The sequence below is a fragment of the Oncorhynchus masou genome, chromosome 19 (assembly GCF_036934945.1).
Source record: "Oncorhynchus masou masou isolate Uvic2021 chromosome 19, UVic_Omas_1.1, whole genome shotgun sequence".
Classification (NCBI taxonomy): domain Eukaryota; kingdom Metazoa; phylum Chordata; class Actinopteri; order Salmoniformes; family Salmonidae; genus Oncorhynchus; species Oncorhynchus masou.
Genome location: NC_088230.1, coordinates 40,570,131 through 40,593,207, shown reverse-complemented (window position 1 = coordinate 40,593,207; position 23,077 = coordinate 40,570,131).

Below are 23,077 nucleotides of genomic sequence, written 5' to 3'. Positions count from 1 at the left end.
TAGAGAGACCTGGCTACATAGCGTCAGAAGGATAGTAGATGGGACCTTGGTCAGAAGGATAGTAGATGGGACCTGGCTACATAGGGTCAGAAGGATAGTAGATGGACCTGGCTCAGAAGGATAGTAGATGGGACCTTGGTCAGAAGGATAGTAGATGGGACCTGGCTGCATACTGTCAGAAGTATAGTAGATGGGTCCTGGCTACATAGGGTCAGAAGGATAGTAGATGGACTTGGCTACATAGGGTCAGAAGGATAGTAGATGGGACCTGGCTACATAGGGTCAGAAGGATAGTAGATGGACTTGGCTGCATAGGGTCAGAAGGATAGTAGATGGGTCCTGGCTACATAGGGTCAGAAGGATAGTAGATGGGACCTGGGTCAGAAGGATAGTAGGTGGGACCTGGATGCATAGGGTCAGAAGGATAGTAGAGAGACCTGGCTACATAGGGTCAGAAGGATAGTAGATGATACCTGGCTACGTAGGGTCAGAAGGATAGTAGGTGGGACCTGGCTGCGTAGGGTTGGAAGGATAGTAGAGAGACCTGGCTACATAGGGTCAGAAGGATATTAGATGGGACTTGGCTACATAGGGTCAGAAGGATAGTAGATGGGACCTGGCTACATAGGGTCAGAAGGATAGTAGATGGGACCTGGCTGCATAGGGTCAGAAGTATAGTAGAGAGACCTGGCTGCATAGGGTCAGAAGGATATTAGATGGGACTTGGCTACATAGGGTCAGAAGGATAGTAGATGATACCTGGCTTCAAAGGGTCAGAAGGATAGTAGATGGGAACTGGCTGCATAGGGTCAGAATGATAGTAGAGAGACCTGGCTACATAGGGTCAGAAGGATAGTAGATGGGACCTTGGTCAGAAGGATAGTAGATGGGACCTGGCTACATAGGGTCAGAAGGATAGTAGATGGACCTGGCTCAGAAGGATAGTAGATGGGTCCTGGCTGTATAGGGTCAGAAGGATAGTAGATGGGACCTGGCTGCATAGGGTCAGAAGGATAGTAGATGGGACCTGGCTGCATAGGGTCAGAAGGATAGTAGAGAGACCTGGCTGCATAGGGTCAGAAGGATAGTAGATGGGACTTGGCTGCATAGGGTCAGAAGGATAGTGGAGAGACCTGGCTACATAGGGTCAGAAGGATATTAAATGGGACTTGGCTACATAGGGTCAGAAGGATAGTAGATGGGAACTGGCTGCATAGGGTCAGAATGATAGTAGAGAGACCTGGCTACATAGGGTCAGAAGGATAGTAGATGGGACCTTGGTCAGAAGGATAGTAGATGGGACCTGGCTACATAGGGTCAGAAGGATAGTAGATGGGACCTGGCTGCATAGGGTCAGAAGGATAGTAGAGAGACCTGGCTGCATAGGGTCAGAAGGATAGTAGATGGGACTTGGCTGCATAGGGACAGAAGGATAGTGGAGAGACCTGGCTACATAGGGTCAGAAGGATATTAGAGAGACCTGGCTACATAGGGTCAGAAGGATATTAGATGGGACCTTGGTCAGAAGGATAGTAAATGGGACCTGGCTAAATAGGGTCAGAAGGACAGTAGATGGACTTGGCTACATAGGGTCAGAAGGATAGTAGATGGGACCTGGCTACATAGGGTCAGAAGGATAGTAGATGGGACCTGGCTACGTAGGGTCAGAAGGATAGGTGGGACCTGGCTGCATAGGGTCAGAAGGATAGTAGAGCGACCTGGCTACATAGGGTCAGAAGGATATTAGATGGGACCTTGGTCAGAAGGATAGTAGATGGGTCCTGGCTGTATAGGGTCAGAAGGATAGTAGAGAGACCTGGCTTCATAGGGTATGAGGATAGTAGATGGACCTGGCTACATAGGGTCAGAAGGATAGTAGATGGGACCTGGCTGAATAGGGTCAGAAGGATAGTAGACGGGACCTGGGTAAGAAGGATAGTAGAGGGGACCTGGCGACATAGGGTCAGAAGGATAGTAGATGGGACCTGGCTACATAGGGTCACAAGGATAGTAGATGGGACCTGGCTACATAGGATCAGATGGATAGTAGATGGACCTGGGTCAGAAGGATAGTAGATGGGACCTCGCTACATAGGGTCAGAAGGATAGTAGATGGACCTGGGTCAGAAGGATAGTAGATGGGACCTGGTTACATAGGGCCAGAAGGATAGTAGATGGGACCTGGCTACATAGGATCAGATGGATAGTAGATGGACCTGGGTCAGAAGGATACTACTTGGACCTGGCTACGTAGGGTCAGAAGGATAGTAGATGGGACCTGGCTACATAGGGTCAGAAGGATAGCAGATGATACCTGGCTACAAAGGGTCAGAAGGATATTAGATGGACCTGGCTACATAGGGTCAGAAGGATTGTAGAGAGATCTGGCTACATAGGGTCAGAATGATAGTAGATGGGACCTTGGTCAGAAGGATAGCAGATGGGACCTGGCTGCATAGGGTCAGAAGGATAGTAGATGGGACCTGGCTACATAGGGTCTGAAGGATATTAGATGGGACCTTGGTCAGAAGGATAGTAGATGGGACCTGGCTACATAGGGTCAGAAGGATAGTAGATGGACCTGGGTCAGAAGGATAGTAGATGATACCTGGCTACGTAGGGTCAGAAGGATAGTAGATGGGACCTGGCTACATAGGGTCAGAAGGATAGTAGGTGGGACCTGGCTACATAGGGTCAGAAGGATAGTAGAGAGACCTGGCTACATAGGGTCAGAAGGATAGTAGATGGGAACTGGCTACATAGGGTCAGAAGGATAGTAGATGGGAACTGGCTACATAGGGTCAGAAGGATAGTAGATGGGACCTTGGTCAGAAGGATAGTAGTTGGGACCTGGCTCAGAAGGATAGTAGATGGGTCCTGGCTGTATAGGGTCAGAAGGATAGTAAATGGGACCTGGCTGCATAGGGTCAGAAGGATAGTAGATGGACCTGGGTCAGAAGGATAGTAGATGGGTCCTGGCTGCATAGGGTCAGAAGGATAGTAGATGGGACCTGGCAGCATTAGGTCAATAGGATAGTAGAGAGACCTGGCTACATAGGTTCAGAAAGATAATAGGTGGGACCTGGCTACATAGGGTCAGAAGGATAGAAGATGATACCTGGCTACATAGGGTCAGAAGGATAGTAGATGGGAACTGGCTACATAGGGTCAGAAGGATAGTAGATGATACCTGGCTACATAAGGTCAGAAGGATAGTAGATGGGAACTGGCTACATAGGGTCAGAAGGATAGTAGATGGGACCTGGCTACATAGGGTCAGAAGGATAGTAGATGGGACCTGGCTGCATAGGGTCAGTAGGATAGTAGAGAGACATGGCTACATAGGGTCAGAAGGATAGTAGATGGGACCTGGCTACATAAGGTCAGTAGGATAGTAGATGGGACCTGGCTGCATAGGGTCAGTAGGATAGTAGAGAGACATGGCTACATAGGGTCAGAAGGATAGTAGATGGGACCTGGCTGCATAGGGTCAGTAGGATATTAGAGAGACCTGGCTACATAGGGTCAGAAGGATAGTAGATGGGACCTTGGTCAGAAGGATAGTAGATGGGACCTGGCTACATAGGGTCAGAAGGATAGTAGATGGACCTGGCTCAGAAGGATAGTAGATGGGTCCTGGCTGTATAGGGTCAGAAGGATAGTAGATGGGACCTGGCTGCATAGGGTCAGAAGGATAGTAGATGATACCTGGCTACATAGGGTCAGAAGGATAGTCGATGGTCCTGGCTACATAGGGTATGAGGATAGTAGATGGGACCTGTCTACATAGGGTCAGAAGGATAGTAGATGGGACCTGGGTCAGAATGATAGTAGATGGGACCTCGCTACATAGGGTCAGAAGGATAGTAGATGGGACCTGGCTGCATAGGGTCAGAAGGATAGTGGAGATACCTGGCTACATAGGGTCAGAAGGATAGTAGATGGGACCTGGCTGCATAGGGTCAGAAGGATAGTAGATGGGAACTGGCTGCATAGGGTCAGAAGGATTGTAGAGAGACCTGGCTACATAGGGTCAGAAGGATAGTAGATGGGACCTGGGTCAGAAGGATACTACATGGACCTGGCTACATAGGGTCAGAAGGATAGTAGATGGGACCTAGCTACATAGGGTCCGGAGGATAGTAGATGGGACCTGGCTACATAGGGTCAGAAAGATAGTAGATGGGACCTGGCTACATAGGGTCAGAAGGATAGTAGATGGGAACTGGCTGCATAGGGTCAGAAGTATTGTAGAGAGACCTGGCTACATTGGGTCAGAAGGATAGTAGATGGGACCTTGGTCAGAAGGATAGTAGATGGGTCCTGGCTGTATAGGGTCAGAAGGATAGTAGATGGGACCTGGTGCATAGGGTCAGAAGGATAGTAGATGGGACCTGGCTGCATAGGGTCAGAAGGATAGTAGAGAGACCTGGCTACATAGGGTCAGAAGGACATCAGATGGACTTGGCTACATAGGGTCAGAAGGATAGCAGAATATACCTGGCTACATAGGGTCAGAAGGATAGTAGATGATACCTGGCTACATAGGGTCAGAAGGATAGTAAATGGGAACTGGCTGCATAGGGACAGAAGGATTGTAGAGAGACCTGGCTACATATTGTCAGAAGGATAGTAGATGGGACCTGGCTACATAGGGTCAGAAGGATAGTACATGGACCTGGCTACATAGGGTCAGAAGGATAGTAGATGGGAACTGGCTGCATAGGGTCAGAAGTATTGTAGAGAGATCTGGCTACATAGGGTCAGAATGATAGTAGATGGGACCTTGGTCAGAAGGATAGTAGATGGGACCTGGCTGCATAGGGTCAGAAGGATAGTAGATGGGACCTGGCTACATAGGGTCGGAAGGATAGTAGAGAGACCTGGCTACATAGGGTCAGAAGGATATTAGATGGGACCTTGGTCATAAGGATAGTAGATGGGACCTGGCTACATAGGGTCAGAAGGATAGTAGATGGACCTGGGTCAGAAGGATAGTAGATGATACCTGGCTACGTAGGGTCAGAAGGATAGTAGATGGGACCTGGCTACATAGGGTCAGAAGGATAGTAGGTGGGACCTGGCTACATAGGGTCAGAAGGATAGTAGAGAGACCTGGCTACATAGGGTCAGAAGGATAGTAGATGGGAACTGGCTACATAGGGTCAGAAGGATAGTAGATGGGACCTTGGTCAGAAGGATAGTAGTTGGGACCTGGCTCAGAAGGATAGTAGATGGGTCCTGGCTGTATAGGGTCAGAAGGATAGTAAATGGGACCTGGCTGCATAGGGTCAGAAGAATACTAGATGGGACCTGGCTGCATAGGGTCAGAAGGATAGTAGATGGACCTTGGTCAGAAGGATAGTAGATGGGTCCTGGCTGCATAGGGTCAGAAGGATAGTAGATGGGACCTGGCAGCATAGGGTCAATAGGATAGTAGAGAGACCTGGCTACATAGGGTCAGAAAGATAGTAGATGGGACCTGGCTACATAGGGTCAGAAGGATAGTAGGTGGGACCTGGCTACATAGGGTCAGAAGGATAGCAGATGATACCTGGCTACATAGGGTCAGAAGGATATTAGATGGACCTGGCTACATAGGGTCAGAAGGATAGTAGTTGATACCTGGCTACATAGGGTCAGAAGGATAGTAGATGGGAACTGGCTGCATAGGGTCAGAAGGATAGTAGATGGGACCTGGCTACATAAGATCAGAAGGATAGTAGATGGACCTGGCTCAGAAGGATAGTAGATGGGTCCTGGTTGTATAGGGTCAGAAGGATAGCAGAGAGACCTGGCTACATAGGGTCAGAAGGATATTAGATGGACTTGGCTACATAGGGTCAGAAGGATAGTAGATGGGAACTGGCTACATAGGGTCAGAAGGATAGTAGATGATACCTGGCTACATAGGGTCAGAAGGATAGTAGATGGGAACTGGCTACATATTGTCAGAAGGATAGTAGTTTGGACCTGGCTGCATAGGGTCAGTAGGATAGTAGATGGGACCTGGCTACATAGGGTCAGAAGGATATAAGATGGACTTGGCTACATAGGGTCAGAAGGATAGTAGATGGGACCTGGCTGCATAGGGTCAGTAGGATATTAGAGAGTCCTGGCTACATAGGGTCAGAAGGATAGTAGATGGGACCTTGGTCAGAAGGATAGTAGATGGGACCTGGCTACATAGGGTCAGAAGGATAGTAGATGGACCTGGCTCAGAAGGATAGTAGATGGGTCCTGGCTGTATAGGTTCAGAAGGGACCTGGCTGCATAGGGTCAGAAGGATAGTAGAGAGACCTGGCTACATAGGGTCAGAAGGATAGTACATGGACCAGGCTACATATAGTCAGAAGGATTGTAGATCTACCTGAATCAGAAGGATAGTAGATGGGACCTGGCTACATAGGGTCAGAAGGATAGTAGATGATACCTGGCTGCATAGGGTCAGAAGGATAGTAGATGGGACCTGGCTACATAGGGTCGGAAGGATAGTAGAGAGACCTGGCTACATAGGGTCAGAAGGATATTAGATGGGACCTTGGTCATAAGGATAGTAGATGGGACCTGGCTACATAGGGTCAGAAGGATAGTAGATGGACCTGGGTCAGAAGGATAGTAGATGATACCTGGCTACGTAGGGTCAGAAGGATAGTAGATGGGACCTGGCTACATAGGGTCAGAAGGATAGTAGGTGGGACCTGGCTACATAGGGTCAGAAGGATAGTAGAGAGACCTGGCTACATAGGGTCAGAAGGATAGTAGATGGGAACTGGCTACATAGGGTCAGAAGGATAGTAGATGGGACCTTGGTCAGAAGGATAGTAGTTGGGACCTGGCTCAGAAGGATAGTAGATGGGTCCTGGCTGTATAGGGTCAGAAGGATAGTAAATGGGACCTGGCTGCATAGGGTCAGAAGGATAGTAGATGGACCTTGGTCAGAAGGATAGTAGATGGGTCCTGGCTGCATAGGGTCAGAAGGATAGTAGATGGGACCTGGCAGCATAGGGTCAATAGGATAGTAGAGAGACCTGGCTACATAGGGTCAGAAAGATAGTAGATGGGACCTGGCTACATAGGGTCAGAAGGATAGTAGGTGGGACCTGGCTACATAGGGTCAGAAGGATAGCAGATGATACCTGGCTACATAGGGTCAGAAGGATAGCAGATGATACCTGGCTACATAGGGTCAGAAGGATATTAGATGGACCTGGCTACATAGGGTCAGAAGGATAGTAGTTGATACCTGGCTACATAGGGTCAGAAGGATAGTAGATGGGAACTGGCTGCATAGGGTCAGAAGGATAGTAGATGGGAACTGGCTGCATAGGGTCAGAAGGATAGTAGATGGGACCTGGCTACATAAGATCAGAAGGATAGTAGATGGACCTGGCTCAGAAGGATAGTAGATGGGTCCTGGTTGTATAGGGTCAGAAGGATAGCAGAGAGACCTGGCTACATAGGGTCAGAAGGATATTAGATGGACTTGGCTACATAGGGTCAGAAGGATAGTAGATGGGAACTGGCTACATATTGTCAGAAGGATAGTAGTTTGGACCTGGCTGCATAGGGTCAGAAGGATAGTAGATGGGACCTGGCTGCATAGGGTCAGTAGGATAGTAGAGAGACATGGCTACATAGGGTCAGAAGGATAGTAGATGGGACCTGGCTGCATAGGGTCAGTAGGATAGTAGATGGGACCTGGCTACATAGGGTCAGAAGGATATAAGATGGACTTGGCTACATAGGGTCAGAAGGATAGTAGATGGGACCTGGCTGCATAGGGTCAGTAGGATATTAGAGAGTCCTGGCTACATAGGGTCAGAAGGATAGTAGATGGGACCTTGGTCAGAAGGATAGTAGATGGGACCTGGCTACATAGGGTCAGAAGGATAGTAGATGGACCTGGCTCAGAAGGATAGTAGATGGGTCCTGGCTGTATAGGGTCAGAAGGGACCTGGCTGCATAGGGTCAGAAGGATAGTAGAGAGACCTGGCTACATAGGGTCAGAAGGATAGTACATGGACCAGGCTACATATAGTCAGAAGGATTGTAGATCTACCTGAATCAGAAGGATAGTAGATGGGACCTGGCTACATAGGGTCAGAAGGATAGTAGATGATACCTGGCTACATAGGGTCAGAAGGATAGTCGATGGTACCTGTCTACATAGGGTCAGAAGGATAGTAGATGGGACCTGGGTCAGAATGATAGTAGATGGGACCTCGCTACATAGGGTCAGAAGGATAGTAGATGGGACCTGGCTGCATAGGGTCAGAAGGATAGTGGAGATACCTGGCTACATAGGGTCAGAAGGATAGTACATGGACCTGGCTACATAGGGTCAGAAGGATAGTAGATGGGAACTGGCTGCATAGGGTCAGAAGGATTGTAGAGAGACCTGGCTACATAGGGTCAGAAGGATAGTAGATGGGACCTGGGTCAGAAGGATACTACATGGACCTGGCTACATAGGGTCAGAAGGATAGTAGATGGGACCTAGCTACATAGGGTCCGGAGGATAGTAGATGGGACCTGGCTACATAGGGTCAGAAAGATAGTAGATGGGACCTGGCTACATAGGGTCAGAAGGATAGTAGAGGGGACCTGGCTGCATAGGGTCAGAAAGATAGTAGATGGGACCTGGCTACATAGGGTCAGAAGGATAGTAAATGGGACATGTCTACATAGGGTCAGAAGGATAGTACATGGACCTGGCTACATAGGGTCAGAAGGATAGTAGATGGGACCTTGGTCAGAAGGATAGTAGATGGGTCCTGGCTGTATAGGGTCAGAAGGATAGTAGATGGGACCTGGCTGCATAGGGTCAGAAGGATAGTAGATGGGACCTGGCAGCATAGGGTCAATAGGATAGTAGATGGACCTGGGTCAGAAGGATAGTAGATGGGACCTGGCTACATAGGGTCAGAAGGATAGTAGATGGACCTGGGTCAGAAGGATAGTAGATGGGACCTGGCTACATAGGGTCAGAAGGATAGTAGATGGACCTGGGTCAGAAGGATAGTAGATGGGTCCTGGCTGCATGGGGTCAATAGGATAGTAGAGAGACCCGGCTACATAGGGTCAGAAGGATAGTAGATGATACCTGGCTACGTAGGGTCAGAAGGATAGTAGATGGGACCTGGCTACATAGGGTCAGAAGGATAGTAGGTGGGACCTGGCTGCATAGGGTCAGAAGGATAGTAGAGAGACCTGGCTACATAGGGTCAGAAGGATATCAGATGGACTTGGCTACATAGGGTCAGAAGGATAGCAGAATATACCTGGCTACATAGGGTCAGAAGGATAGTAGATGATACCTGGCTACATAGGGTCAGAAGGATAGTAAATGGGAACTGGCTGCATAGGGTCAGAAGGATTGTAGAGAGACCTGGCTACATAGCGTCAGAAGGATAGTAGATGGGACCTTGGTCAGAAGGATAGTAGATGGGACCTGGCTACATAGGGTCAGAAGGATAGTAGATGGATCTGGCTCAGAAGGATAGTAGATGGGACCTTGGTCAGAAGGATAGTAGATGGGACCTGGCTACATAGGGTCAGAAGGATAGTAGATGGACTTGGCTACATAGGGTCAGAAGGATAGTAGATGGGACCTGGCTACATAGGGTCAGAAGGATAGTAGATGGACTTGGCTGCATAGGGTCAGAAGGATAGTAGATGGACTTGGCTGCATAGGGTCAGAAGGATAGTAGATGGGACCTGGCTACATAGGGTCAGAAGGATAGTAGATGGGACCTGGGTCAGAAGGATAGTAGGTGGGACCTGGATGCATAGGGTCAGAAGGATAGTAGAGAGACCTGGCTACATAGGGTCAGAAGGATAGTAGATGGACTTGGCTACATAGGGTCAGAAGGATAGTAGATGGGACCTGGCTACATAGGGTCAGAAGGATAGTAGATGGACTTGGCTGCATAGGGTCAGAAGGATAGTAGATGGACTTGGCTGCATAGGGTCAGAAGGATAGTAGATGGGACCTGGCTACATAGGGTCAGAAGGATAGTAGATGGGACCTGGGTCAGAAGGATAGTAGGTGGGACCTGGATGCATAGGGTCAGAAGGATAGTAGAGAGACCTGGCTACATAGGGTCAGAAGGATAGTAGATGATACCTGGCTACGTAGGGTCAGAAGGATAGTAGGTGGGACCTGGCTGCGTAGGGTTGGAAGGATAGTAGAGAGACCTGGCTGCGTAGGGTCGGAAGGATATTAGATGGGACTTGGCTACATAGGGTCAGAAGGATAGTAGATGGGACCTGGCTACATAGGGTCAGAAGGATAGTAGATGGGACCTGGCTGCATAGGGTCAGAAGTATAGTAGAGAGACCTGGCTGCATAGGGTCAGAAGGATATTAGATGGGACTTGGCTACATAGGGTCAGAAGGATAGTAGATGATACCTGGCTTCAAAGGGTCAGAAGGATAGTAGATGGGAACTGGCTGCATAGGGTCAGAATGATAGTAGAGAGACCTGGCTACATAGGGTCAGAAGGATAGTAGATGGGACCTTGGTCAGAAGGATAGTAGATGGGTCCTGGCTGTATAGGGTCAGAAGGATAGTAGATGGGACCTGGCTGCATAGGGTCAGAAGGATAGTAGAGAGACCTGGCTGCATAGGGTCAGAAGGATAGTAGATGGGACTTGGCTGCATAGGGTCAGAAGGATAGTGGAGAGACCTGGCTACATAGGGTCAGAAGGATATTAGATGGGACTTGGCTACATAGGGTCAGAAGGATAGTAGATGGGACCTGGCTACATAGGGTCAGAAGGATATTAGATGGGACTTGGCTACATAGTGTCAGAAGGATAGTAGATGGGACCTGGCTGCATAGGGTCAGAATGATAGTAGAGAGACCTGGCTACATAGGGTCAGAAGGATAGTAGATGGGACCTTGGTCAGAAGGATAGTAGATGGGACCTGGCTACATAGGGTCAGAAGGATAGTAGATGGGACCTGGCTGCATAGGGTCAGAAGGATAGTAGAGAGACCTGGCTGCATAGGGTCAGAAGGATAGTAGATGGGACTTGGCTGCATAGGGACAGAAGGATAGTGGAGAGACCTGGCTACATAGGGTCAGAAGGATATTAGATGGGACCTTGGTCAGAAGGATAGTAAATGGGACCTGGCTAAATAGGGTCAGAAGGACAGTAGATGGACTTGGCTACATAGGGTCAGAAGGATAGTAGATGATACCTGGCTACGTAGGGTCAGAAGGATAGGTGGGACCTGGCTGCATAGGGTCAGAAGGATAGTAGAGCGACCTGGCTACATAGGGTCAGAAGGATAGTAGAGAGACCTGGCTTCATAGGGTATGAGGATATTAGATGGACCTGGCTACATAGGGTCAGAAGGATAGTAGATGGGACCTGGCTGAATAGGGTCAGAAGGATAGTAGACGGGACCTGGGTAAGAAGGATAGTAGAGGGGACCTGGCGACATAGGGTCAGAAGGATAGTAGATGGGACCTGGCTACATAGGGTCACAAGGATAGTAGATGGGACCTGGCTACATAGGATCAGATGGATAGTAGATGGACCTGGGTCAGAAGGATAGTAGATGGGACCTCGCTACATAGGGTCAGAAGGATAGTAGATGGACCTGGGTCAGAAGGATAGTAGATGGGACCTGGTTACATAGTGCCAGAAGGATAGTAGATGGGACCTGGCTACATAGGATCAGAAGGATAGTAGATGGACCTGGGTCAGAAGGATACTACTTGGACCTGGCTATATAGGGTCAGAAGGATAGTAGATGGTCCTGGTTACATGGGGTATGAGGATAGTAGATGGACCTGGCTACATAGGGTCAGAAGGATAGTAGATTATACCTGGCAACATAGGGTCAGAAGGATAGTAGATGGGACCTTGGTCAGAAGGATAGTAGATGGGTCCTGGCTGTATAGGGTCAGAAGGATAGTAGAGAGACCTGGCTTCATAGGGTCAGAAGGATAGTAGATGGGACCTGGCTGAATAGGGTCAGAAGGATAGTAGACGGGACCTGGGTAAGAAGGATAGTAGATGATACCTGGCGACATAGGGTCAGAAGGATAGTACATGGACCTGACTACATAGGGTCAGAAGGATAGTAGATGGGACGTGGCTGCATAGGGTCAGAAGGATAGTAGAGAGACCTGGCTGCATAGGGTCAGAAGGATAGTAGATGGTTCTTGGCTGCATAGGGTCAGAAGGATAGTGGAGAGACCTGGCTACATAGGGTCAGAAGGATATTAGAGAGACCTGGCTACATAGGGTCAGAAGGATATTAGATGGGACCTTGGTCAGAAGGATAGTAAATGGGACCTGGCTAAATAGGGTCAGAAGGACAGTAGATGGACTTGGCTACATAGGGTCAGAAGGATAGTAGATGATACCTGGCTACGTAGGGTCAGAAGGATATTAGATGGGACCTTGGTCAGAAGGATAGTAGATGGGTCCTGGCGACATAGGGTCAGAAGGATAGTAGAGCGACCTGGCTACATAGGGTCAGAAGGATAGTAGATGGACTTGGCTACATAGGGTCAGAAGGATAGTAGATGGGACCTGGCTACATAGGGTCAGAAGGATAGTAGATGATACCTGGCTACGTAGGGTCAGAAGGATATTAGATGGGACCTTGGTCAGAAGGATAGTAGATGGGTCCTGGCGACATAGGGTCAGAAGGATAGTACATGGACCTGGCTACATAGGGTCAGAAGGATAGTAGATGATACCTGGCTGAATAGTGTCAGAAGGATAGTAGACGGGACCTGGGTAAGAAGGATAGTAGAGGGGACCTGGCGACATAGGGTCAGAAGGATAGAACATGGACCTGGCTACATAGGGTCAGAAGGATAGTAGATGATACCTGGCTGCATAGGGTCAGAAGGATAGTAGATGGACCTGGCTACATTGGGTCAGAAGGAGAGTAGATGGGACCTGGGTAAGAAGGATAGTAGATGGGACCTGTCTACATAGGGTCAGAAGGATAGTAGATGGGACCTGGCTACATAGGGTCAGAAGGATAGTAGATGGACCTGGGTCAGAAGGATAGTAGATGGGACCTTGCTACATAGGGTCAGAAGGATAGTAGATGGACCTGGGTCAGAAGGATAGTAGATGGGACCTGTCTCCATAGGGTCAGAAGGATAGTACATGGACCTGGCTACATAGGGTCAGAAGGATAGTAAATGGGACATGGATACATAGGGTCAGAAGGATAGTACATGGACCTGGCTACATAGGGTCAGAAGGATTGTAGATCTACCTGGGTCAGAAGGATAGTAGATGGGACCTGGCTACATAGGGTCAGAAGGATAGTAGATGATACCTGGCTACATAGGGTCAGAAGGATATTAGGTGGACCTGGCTACATAGGGTCAGAAGGATAGTAGATGATACCTGGCTGCATAGGGTCAGAAGGATAGTAGATGGACCTGGCTACATAGGGTCAGAAGGAGAGTAGATGGGACCTGGGTAAGAAGGATAGTAGATGGACCTGGGTCAGAAGGATAGTAGATGGGACCTCGCTACATAGGGTCAGAAGGATAGTATATGGACCTGGGTCAGAAGGAGAGTAGATGGGACCTGGTTACATAGGTTCAGAAGGATAGTAGATTGGACCTGGCTACATAGGGTCAGATGGATAGTAGATGGACCTGGGTCAGAAGGATACTACTTGGACCTGGCTACATAGGGTCAGAAGGATAGTAGATGGGACCTGGCTGAATAGGGTCAGAAGGATATTAGATGGGACCTGGGTAAGAAGGATAATAGATGAGACCTGTCTACATAGGGTCAGAAGGATAGTAGATGGGACCTGGCTACATAGGGTCAGAAGGATATTAGATGGACCTGGCTACATAGGGTATGAGGATAGTAGATGGACCTGGCTACATAGGGTCAGAAGGAGAGTAGATGGGACCTGGCTGAATAGGGTCAGAAGGATATTAGATGGGACCTGGGTAAGAAGGATAATAGATGGGACCTGTCTACATAGGGTCAGAAGGATAGTAGATGGGACCTGGCTACATAGGGTCAGAAGGATAGTAGATGGACCTGGGTAAGAAGGATAGTAGATGGGACCTGTCTCCATAGGGTCAGAAGGAGAGTAGATGGGACCTGGTTACATAGGGTCAGAAGGATAGTAGATGGGACCTGGCTACATAGGGTCAGAAAGATAGTAGATGGGAACTGGCTACATAGGGTCAGAAGGATAGTAGATGGGACCTGGCTGCATAGGGTCAGAAAGATAGTAGATGGGACCTGGCTACATAGGGTCAGAAAGATAGTAGATGGGACCTGGCTACATAGGGTCAGAAGGGTAGTAGACTGGACCTGGTTAAATAGGGTCAGAAGGATAGGAGATGGGACCTGCCTGCATAGGGTCAGAAGGATAGTAGATGTGACCTAGGTAAGAAGGATAGTAGAGGGGACCTGGCTACATAGGGTCAGAAGGATAGTAGATGGACCTGGGTCAGAAGGATAGTAGATGATTCTGGCTACATAGGGTCAGAAGGATAGTAGATGGACCTTGGTCAGAAGGATAGTAGATGGGTCCTGGCTCCATAGGGTCAGAAGGATAGTAGAGTGGACCTGGCTACATCAGGTCAGAAGGATAGTAGATGGTCCTGGCTACATAGGGTCAGAAGGATAGTAGATGGTCCTGGCTACATAGGGTCTGAAGGATAGTAGATGGGACCTGGGTCAGAAGGATTGTAGATGGGACCTGGGTCAGAAGGATTGTAGATATGACCTGGCTGCATAGGGTCAGAAGGATAGTAGATGGGAACAGGCTGCATAGGGTCAATAGGATAGTAGAGAGACCTGGCTACATAGGGTCAGAAGGATAGTAGATGATACCTGGCTACGTAGGGTCAGAAGGATAGTAGGTGGGACCTGGCTGCGTAGGGTCGGAAGGATAGTAGAGAGACCTGGCTACATAGGGTCAGAAGGATATTAGATGGACTTGGCTACATAGGGTCAGAAGGATAGTAGATGTGTCCTGGCTTAATAGGATCAGAAGGATAGTAGATGGGACCTGGCTACATAGGATCAGAAGGATAGTAGATGGGACATGGCTACATAGGGTCAGAAGGATAGTAGATGGGACCTGGGTCAGAAGGATTGTAGATATGACCTGGCTTCATAGTGTCTGAAGGATAGTAGATGGGACCTGGGTCAGAAGGATTGTAGATGTGACCTGGCTGCATAGGGTCAGAAGGATAGTAGATGGGACCTGGCTGCATAGGGTCAGAAGGATAGTAGATGGGACCTGGCTGTATAGGGTCAGAATGATAGTATATGGACCTGGGTAAGAAGGATCGTAGAGGGGACCTGGCTACATAGGGTCAGAAGGATAGTAGATGGGACCTGGCTGCATAGGGTCAGTAGGATAGTAGATGGGACCTGGCTACATAGGGTCAGAAGGATAGTAGATGGGACCTGGGTAAGAAGGATCGTAGAGGGGACCTGGCTACATAGGGTCAGAAGGATAGTAGATGGGACCTGGCTACATAGTGTCAGAAGGATAGTAGATGGGACCTGGGTAAGAAGGATCGTAGAGGGGACCTGGCTACATAGGGTCAGAAGGATAGTAGATGAGACCTGTCTACATAGGGTCAGAAGGAGAGTAGATGGGACCTGGGTCAGAAGGATAGTAGATGGGACCTGGGTACATAGGGTCTTATGGATAGTAAATGGACCTGGGTCAGAAGGATAGTAGATGGACCTGGCTACATCGGGACAGAAGGATAGTAGATGGGACCTGGGTAAGAAGGATAGTAGAGTGGACCTGGCGACATAGGGTCAGAAGGATAGTAGATGGGACCTGGTTCAGAAGGATAGTAGATGGGACCTGGCTACATAGGGTCAAAAGGATAGTCGATGGGACCTGGCTACATAGGGTCAGAAGGATAGTAGATGGTCCTGGCGACATAGGGTCAGAAGGATAGTAGATGGTCCTGGCTACATAGGGTCAGAAGGATAGTAGATGGGACCTGGCTGAATAGGGTCAGAAGGATATTAGATGGGACCTGGGTAAGAAGGATAGTAGATGGGACCTGGCGACATAGGGTCAGAAGGATAGTAGATGGGACCTGGCTACATAGGGTCACAAGGATAGTAGATGGACCTGGGTCCGAAGGATAGTAGATGGGACCTCGCTACATAGGGTCAGAAGGATAGTAGATGGGACCTGGTTACATAGGATCAGAAGGATAGTAGATGGGACATGGCTACATAGGGTCAGAAGGATAGTAGATGGACCTGCCTGCATAGTCAGAAGGATAGTAGATGGGACCTTGCTACATAGGGTCAGAAACATAGTAGATGGGACCTGGCTACATAGGATCAGAAGGATAGTAGATGGGACATGGCTACATAGGGTCAGAAGGATAGTACATGGACCTGGCTACATAGGGTCAGAAGGATAGTACATGGACCTGGCTACATAGGGTCAGAAGGATAGTAGATCTACCTGGGTCAGAAGGATAGTAGATGGGACCTGGCTACATAGGGTCAGAAGGATAGTAGATGGGACCTGGCTACATAGGGTCAGAAGGATAGTACATGGACCTGGCTACATAGGGTCAGAAGGATAGTACATGGACCTGGCTACATAGGGTCAGAAGGATAGTAGATCTACCTGGGTCAGAAGGATAGTAGATGGGACCTGGCTACATAGGGTCAGAAGGATAGTAGATGGGACCTGGGTCAGAAGGATTGTAGATGTGACCTGGCTTCATAGGGTCTGAAGGATAGTAGATGGGTCCTGGGTACGAAGGATTGTAGAAGAATCTGACCCTGGCTGCATAGGGTCAGAAGGATAGTAGATGGGACCTGGCTGCATAGGGTCAGAAGGATAGTAGATGGGACCTGGCTGCATAGGGTCAGTAGGATAGTAGATGGGACCTGGCTACATAGGGTCAGAATGATAGTAGATGGAGCTGGGTAAGAAGGATCGTAGAGGGGACCTGGCTACATAGGGTCAGAAGGATAGTAGATGAGACCTGTCTACATAGTGTCAGAAGGAGAGTAGATGGGACCTGGGTCAGAAGGATAGTAGATGGACCTGGCTACATCGGGACAGAAGGATAGTAGATGGGACCTGGGTAAGAAGGATAGTAGAGTGGACCTGGCGACATAGGGTCAGAAGGATAGTAGATGGGACCTGGCTACATAGGGTCAGAAGGATAGTAGAGTGGACCTGGCTACATCAGGTCAGAAGGATAGTAGATGGTCCTGGCTACATAGGGTCAGAAGGATAGTAGATGGTCCTGGCTACATAGGGTCTGAAGGATAGTAGATGGGACCTGGGTCAGAAGGATTGTAGATGGGACCTGGGTCAGAAGGATTGTAGATATGACCTGGCTGCATAGGGTCAGAAGGATAGTAGATGGGAACAGGCTGCATAGGGTCAATAGGATAGTAGATGATACCTGGCTACGTAGGGTCAGAAGGATAGTAGATGATACCTGGCTACGTAGGGTCAGAAGGATAGTAGGTGGGACCTGGCTGCGTAGGGTCGGAAGGATAGTAGAGAGACCTGGCTACATAGGGTCAGAAGGATATTAGATGGACTTGGCTACATAGGGTCAGAAGGATAGTAGATGGACCTGGTTCAGAAGGATAGTAGATGTGTCCTGGCTACATAGGATCAGAAGGATAGTAGATGGGACCTGGCTACATAGGATCAGAAGGATAGTAGATGGGACATGGCTACATAGGGTCAGAAGGATAGTAGATGGGACCTGGGTCAGAAGGATTGTAGATATGACCTGGCTTCATAGTGTCTGAAGGATATTAGATGGGACCTGGGTCAGAAGGATTGTAGATGTGACCTGGCTGCAAAGGGTCAGAAGGATAGTAGATGGGACCTGGCTACATAGGGTCAGAATGATAGTAGATGGACCTGGGTAAGAAGGATCGTAGAGGGGACCTGGCTACATAGGGTCAGAAGGATAGTAGACTGGACCTGGTTACATAGGGTCAGAAGGATAGGAGATGGGACATGGCTACATAGGGTCAGAAGGATAGTAGATGGGACCTGGGTCAGAAGGATTGTAGATATGACCTGGCTTCATAGTGTCTGAAGGATAGTAGATGGGACCTGGGTCAGAAGGATTGTAGATGTGACCTGGCTGCATAGGGTCAGAAGGATAGTAGATGGGACCTGGCTGCATAGGGTCAGAAGGATAGTAGATGGGACCTGGCTGTATAGGGTCAGAATGATAGTATATGGACCTGGGTAAGAAGGATCGTAGAGGGGACCTGGCTACATAGGGTCAGTAGGATAGTAGATGGGACCTGGCTACATAGGGTCAGAAGGATAGTAGATGGGACCTGGGTAAGAAGGATCGTAGAGGGGACCTGGCTACATAGGGTCAGAAGGATAGTAGATGGGACCTGGCTACATAGGGTCAGAAGGATAGTAGATGGGACCTGGGTAAGAAGGATCGTAGAGGGGACCTGGCTACATAGGGTCAGAAGGATAGTAGATGAGACCTGTCTACATAGGGTCAGAAGGAGAGTAGATGGGACCTGGGTCAGAAGGATAGTAGATGGGACCTGGGTACATAGGGTCTTATGGATAGTAGATGGACCTGGGTCAGAAGGATAGTAGATGGACCTGGCTACATCGGGACAGAAGGATAGTAGATGGGACCTGGGTAAGAAGGATAGTAGAGTGGACCTGGCGACATAGGGTCAGAAGGATAGTAGATGGGACCTGGTTCAGAAGGATAGTAGATGGGACCTGGCTACATAGGGTCAAAAGGATAGTCGATGGGACCTGGCTACATAGGGTCAGAAGGATAGTAGATGGGACCTGGTTCAGAAGGATAGTAGATGGGACCTGGCTACATAGGGTCAAAAGGATAGTCGATGGGACCTGGCTACATAGGGTCAGAAGGATAGTAGATGGACCTGGTTCAGAAGGATAGTAGATGGGATCTGGCTGAATAGGGTCAAAAGGATAGTCGATGGGACCTGGCTACATAGGGTCAGAAGGATAGTAGATGGGTCCTGGCTGTATAGGGTCAGAAGGATAGTAGATGGGACCTGGCTGAATAGGGTCAGAAGGATATTAGATGGGACCTGGGTAAGAAGGATAGTAGATGGGACCTGGCGACATAGGGTCAGAAGGATAGTAGATGGGACCTGGCTACATAGGGTCACAAGGATAGTAGATGGACCTGGGTCCAAGGATAGTAGATGGGACCTCCTGCATAGGGTCAGAAGGATAGTAGATGGGACCTGGTTACATAGGGTCAGAAGGATAGTAGATGGGACCTGGCTACATAGGGTCAGAAACATAGTAGATGGGACCTGCCTGCATAGTCAGAAGGATAGTAGATGGACCTGGTTCAGAAGGATAGTAGATGTGTCCTGGCTACATAGGATCAGAAGGATAGTAGATGGGACCTGGCTGCATAGGATCAGAAGGATAGTAGATGGGACATGGCTACATAGGGTCAGAAGGATAGTAGATGGGACCTGGGTCAGAAGGATTGTAGATGTGACCTGGCTGCAAAGGGTCAGAAGGATAGTAGATGGGACCTGGCTACATAGGGTCAGAATGATAGTAGATGGACCTGGGTAAGAAGGATCGTAGAGGGGACCTGGCTACATAGGGTCAGAAGGATAGTAGACTGGACCTGGTTACATAGGGTCAGAAGGAAAGGAGATGGGACCTGGGTAAGAAGGATAGTAGATGGGACCTGGCTACATAGGATCAGAAGGATAGTAGATGGGACATGGCTACATAGGGTCAGAAGGATAGTAGATGGGACCTGGGTCAGAAGGATTGTAGATATGACCTGGCTTCATAGTGTCTGAAGGATAGTAGATGGGACCTGGGTCAGAAGGATTGTAGATGTGACCTGGCTGCATAGGGTCAGAAGGATAGTAGATGGGACCTGGCTGCATAGGGTCAGAAGGATAGTAGATGGGACCTGGCTGTATAGGGTCAGAATGATAGTATATGGACCTGGGTAAGAAGGATCGTCAGAAGGGTAGATGGGACCTGGCTACATAGGGTCAGAAGGATAGTAGATGGGACCTTGCTGCCTGGCTATAGGGTCAGTAGGATAGTAGATGAGACCTGTCTACATAGGGTCAGAAGGATAGGGGACCTCAGAAGGATAGTAGATGGGACCTGGGTAAGAAGGATCGTAGAGGGGACCTGGCTACATAGGGTCAGAAGGATAGTAGATGGGACCTGGCTACATAGGGTCAGAAGGATAGTAGATGGGACCTGGGTAAGAAGGATCGTAGAGGGGACCTGGCTACATAGGGTCAGAAGGATAGTAGATGAGACCTGTCTACATAGGGTCAGAAGGAGAGTAGATGGGACCTGGGTCAGAAGGATAGTAGATGGGACCTGGGTACATAGGGTCTTATGGATAGTAGATGGACCTGGGTCAGAAGGATAGTAGATGGACCTGGCTACATCGGGACAGAAGGATAGTAGATGGGACCTGGGTAAGAAGGATAGTAGAGTGGACCTGGCGACATAGGGTCAGAAGGATAGTAGATGGGACCTGGTTCAGAAGGATAGTAGATGGGACCTGGCTACATAGGGTCAAAAGGATAGTCGATGGGACCTGGCTACATAGGGTCAGAAGGATAGTAGATGGACCTGGTTCAGAAGGATAGTAGATGGGACCTGGCTACATAGGGTCAAAAGGATAGTCGATGGGACCTGGCTACATAGGGTCAGAAGGATAGTAGATGGGTCCTGGCTGTATAGGGTCAGAAGGATAGTAGAGAGACCTGGCTACATAGGGTCAGAAGGATAGTAGATGGTCCTGGCGACATAGGGTCAGAAGGATAGTAGATGGTGCTGGCTACATAGGGTCAGAAGGATAGTAGATGGGACCTGGCTGAATAGGGTCAGAAGGATATTAGATGGGACCTGGGTAAGAAGGATAGTAGATGGGACCTGGCGACATAGGGTCAGAAGGATAGTAGATGGGACCTGGCTACATAGGGTCACAAGGATAGTAGATGGACCTGGGTCCGAAGGATAGTAGATGGGACCTCGCTACATAGGGTCAGAAGGATAGTAGATGGGACCTGGTTACATGGGGTCAGAAGGATAGTAGATGGGACCTGGCTACATAGGGTCAGAAACATAGTAGATGGGACCTGCCTGCATAGTCAGAAGGATAGTAGATGGGACCTTGCTACATAGGGTCAGAAACATAGTAGATGGGACCTGGCTACATAGGGTCAGAAGGATAGTACATGGACCTGGCTACATAGGGTCAGAAGAATAGTACATGGACCTGGCTACATAGGGTCAGAAGGATAGTAGATCTACCTGGGTCAGAAGGATAGTAGATGGGACCTGGTTACATAGGGTCAGAAGGATAGTAGATGGGACCTGGCTACATATGGTCAGAAGGATAGTACATGGACCTGGCTACATAGGGTCAGAAGGATAGTACATGGACCTGGCTACATAGGGTCAGAAGGATAGTAGATCTACCTGGGTCAGAAGGATAGTAGATGGGACCTGGCTACATAGGGTCAGAAGGATAGTAGATGGGACCTGGGTCAGAAGGATTGTAGATGTGACCTGGCTTCATAGGGTCTGAAGGATAGTAGATGGGTCCTGGGTCAGAAGGATTGTAGATGTGACCTGGCTGCATAGGGTCAGAAGGATAGTAGATGGGACCTGGCTGCATAGGGTCAGAAGGATAGTAGATGGGACCTGGCTGCATAGGGTCAGTAGGATAGTAGATGGGACCTGGCTACATAGGGTCAGAATGATAGTAGATGGAGCTGGGTCAGAAGGATAGTAGATGGACCTGGCTACATAGGGTCAGAAGAATAGTAGATGAGACCTGTCTAAGATAGTGTGGGACCTGGCAGAAGGATAGTAGATGGGACCTGGGTCAGAAGGATAGTAGATGGACCTGGCTACATAGGGTCAGAAGGATAGTAGATGGGACCTGGGTAAGAAGGATAGTAGATGGGACCTGGCTACATAGGGTCAGAAGGATAGTAGATGGGACCTGGCTACATAGGGTCAGAAGTATAGTAGATGGACCTGGCTACATCGGGACAGAAGGATAGTAGATGGGACCTGGGTAAGAAGGATAGTAGAGTGGACCTGGCGACATAGGGTCAGAAGGATAGTAGATGGGATCTGGCTACATAGGGTCAGAAGGATAGTAGATGGGACCTGGCTACATAGGGTCAAAAGGATAGTAAATGGAACTGGCTACATCGGGTCAGAAGGATAGTAGATGGGACCTGGCTACATAGGGTCAAAAGGATAGTAGATGGGACCTGGCTACATAGGGTCAGAAGGATAGTAGATGGGACCTGGCTACATAGGGTCAGAAGGATATTAGATGGGAACTGGCTACATAGGGTCAGAAGGATAGTAGATGGACCTGGGTCAGAAGGATAGTAGACGACTCTGGCTACATAGGGTCAGAAGGATAGTAGATGGACCTGGTTCAGAAGGATAGTAGATGTACCTGGCTACATAGGGTCAGCACGATAGTAGATGTGACCTGGCTACATAGGATCAGAAGGATTGTAGATATGACCCGGCTACATAGGGTCAGCACGATAGTAGATGTGACCTGGCTGCATAGGGTCCACAGGATAGTAGATGGGACCTGGCTACATAGGGTCAGAAGGATAGTAGATGGGACCTGGGTCAGAAGGATTGTAGATGGGACCTGGCTGCATAGGGTCAGAAGGATAGTTGATTGGACCTGGCTGCATAGGGTCAGAAGGATATTAGATGGGACCTGGCTACACAGGGTCAGAAGGATAGTAGATGGGACCTGGATACACAGGGTCAGAAGGATAGTAGATGGGACCTGGCTACATAGTGTCAGAAGGATAGTAGATGGGACCTGGGTCAGAAGGATTGTAGATGGGACCTGGCTGCATAGGGTCAGAAGGATAGTAGATGGGACCTGGGTCAGAAGGATTGTAGATGGGACCTGGCTGCATAGGGTCAGAAGGATAGTAGATTGGACCTGGCTGCATAGGGTCAGAAGGATAGTAGATGGGACCTGGATACACAGGGTCAGAAGGATAGTAGATGGGACCTGGCTACATA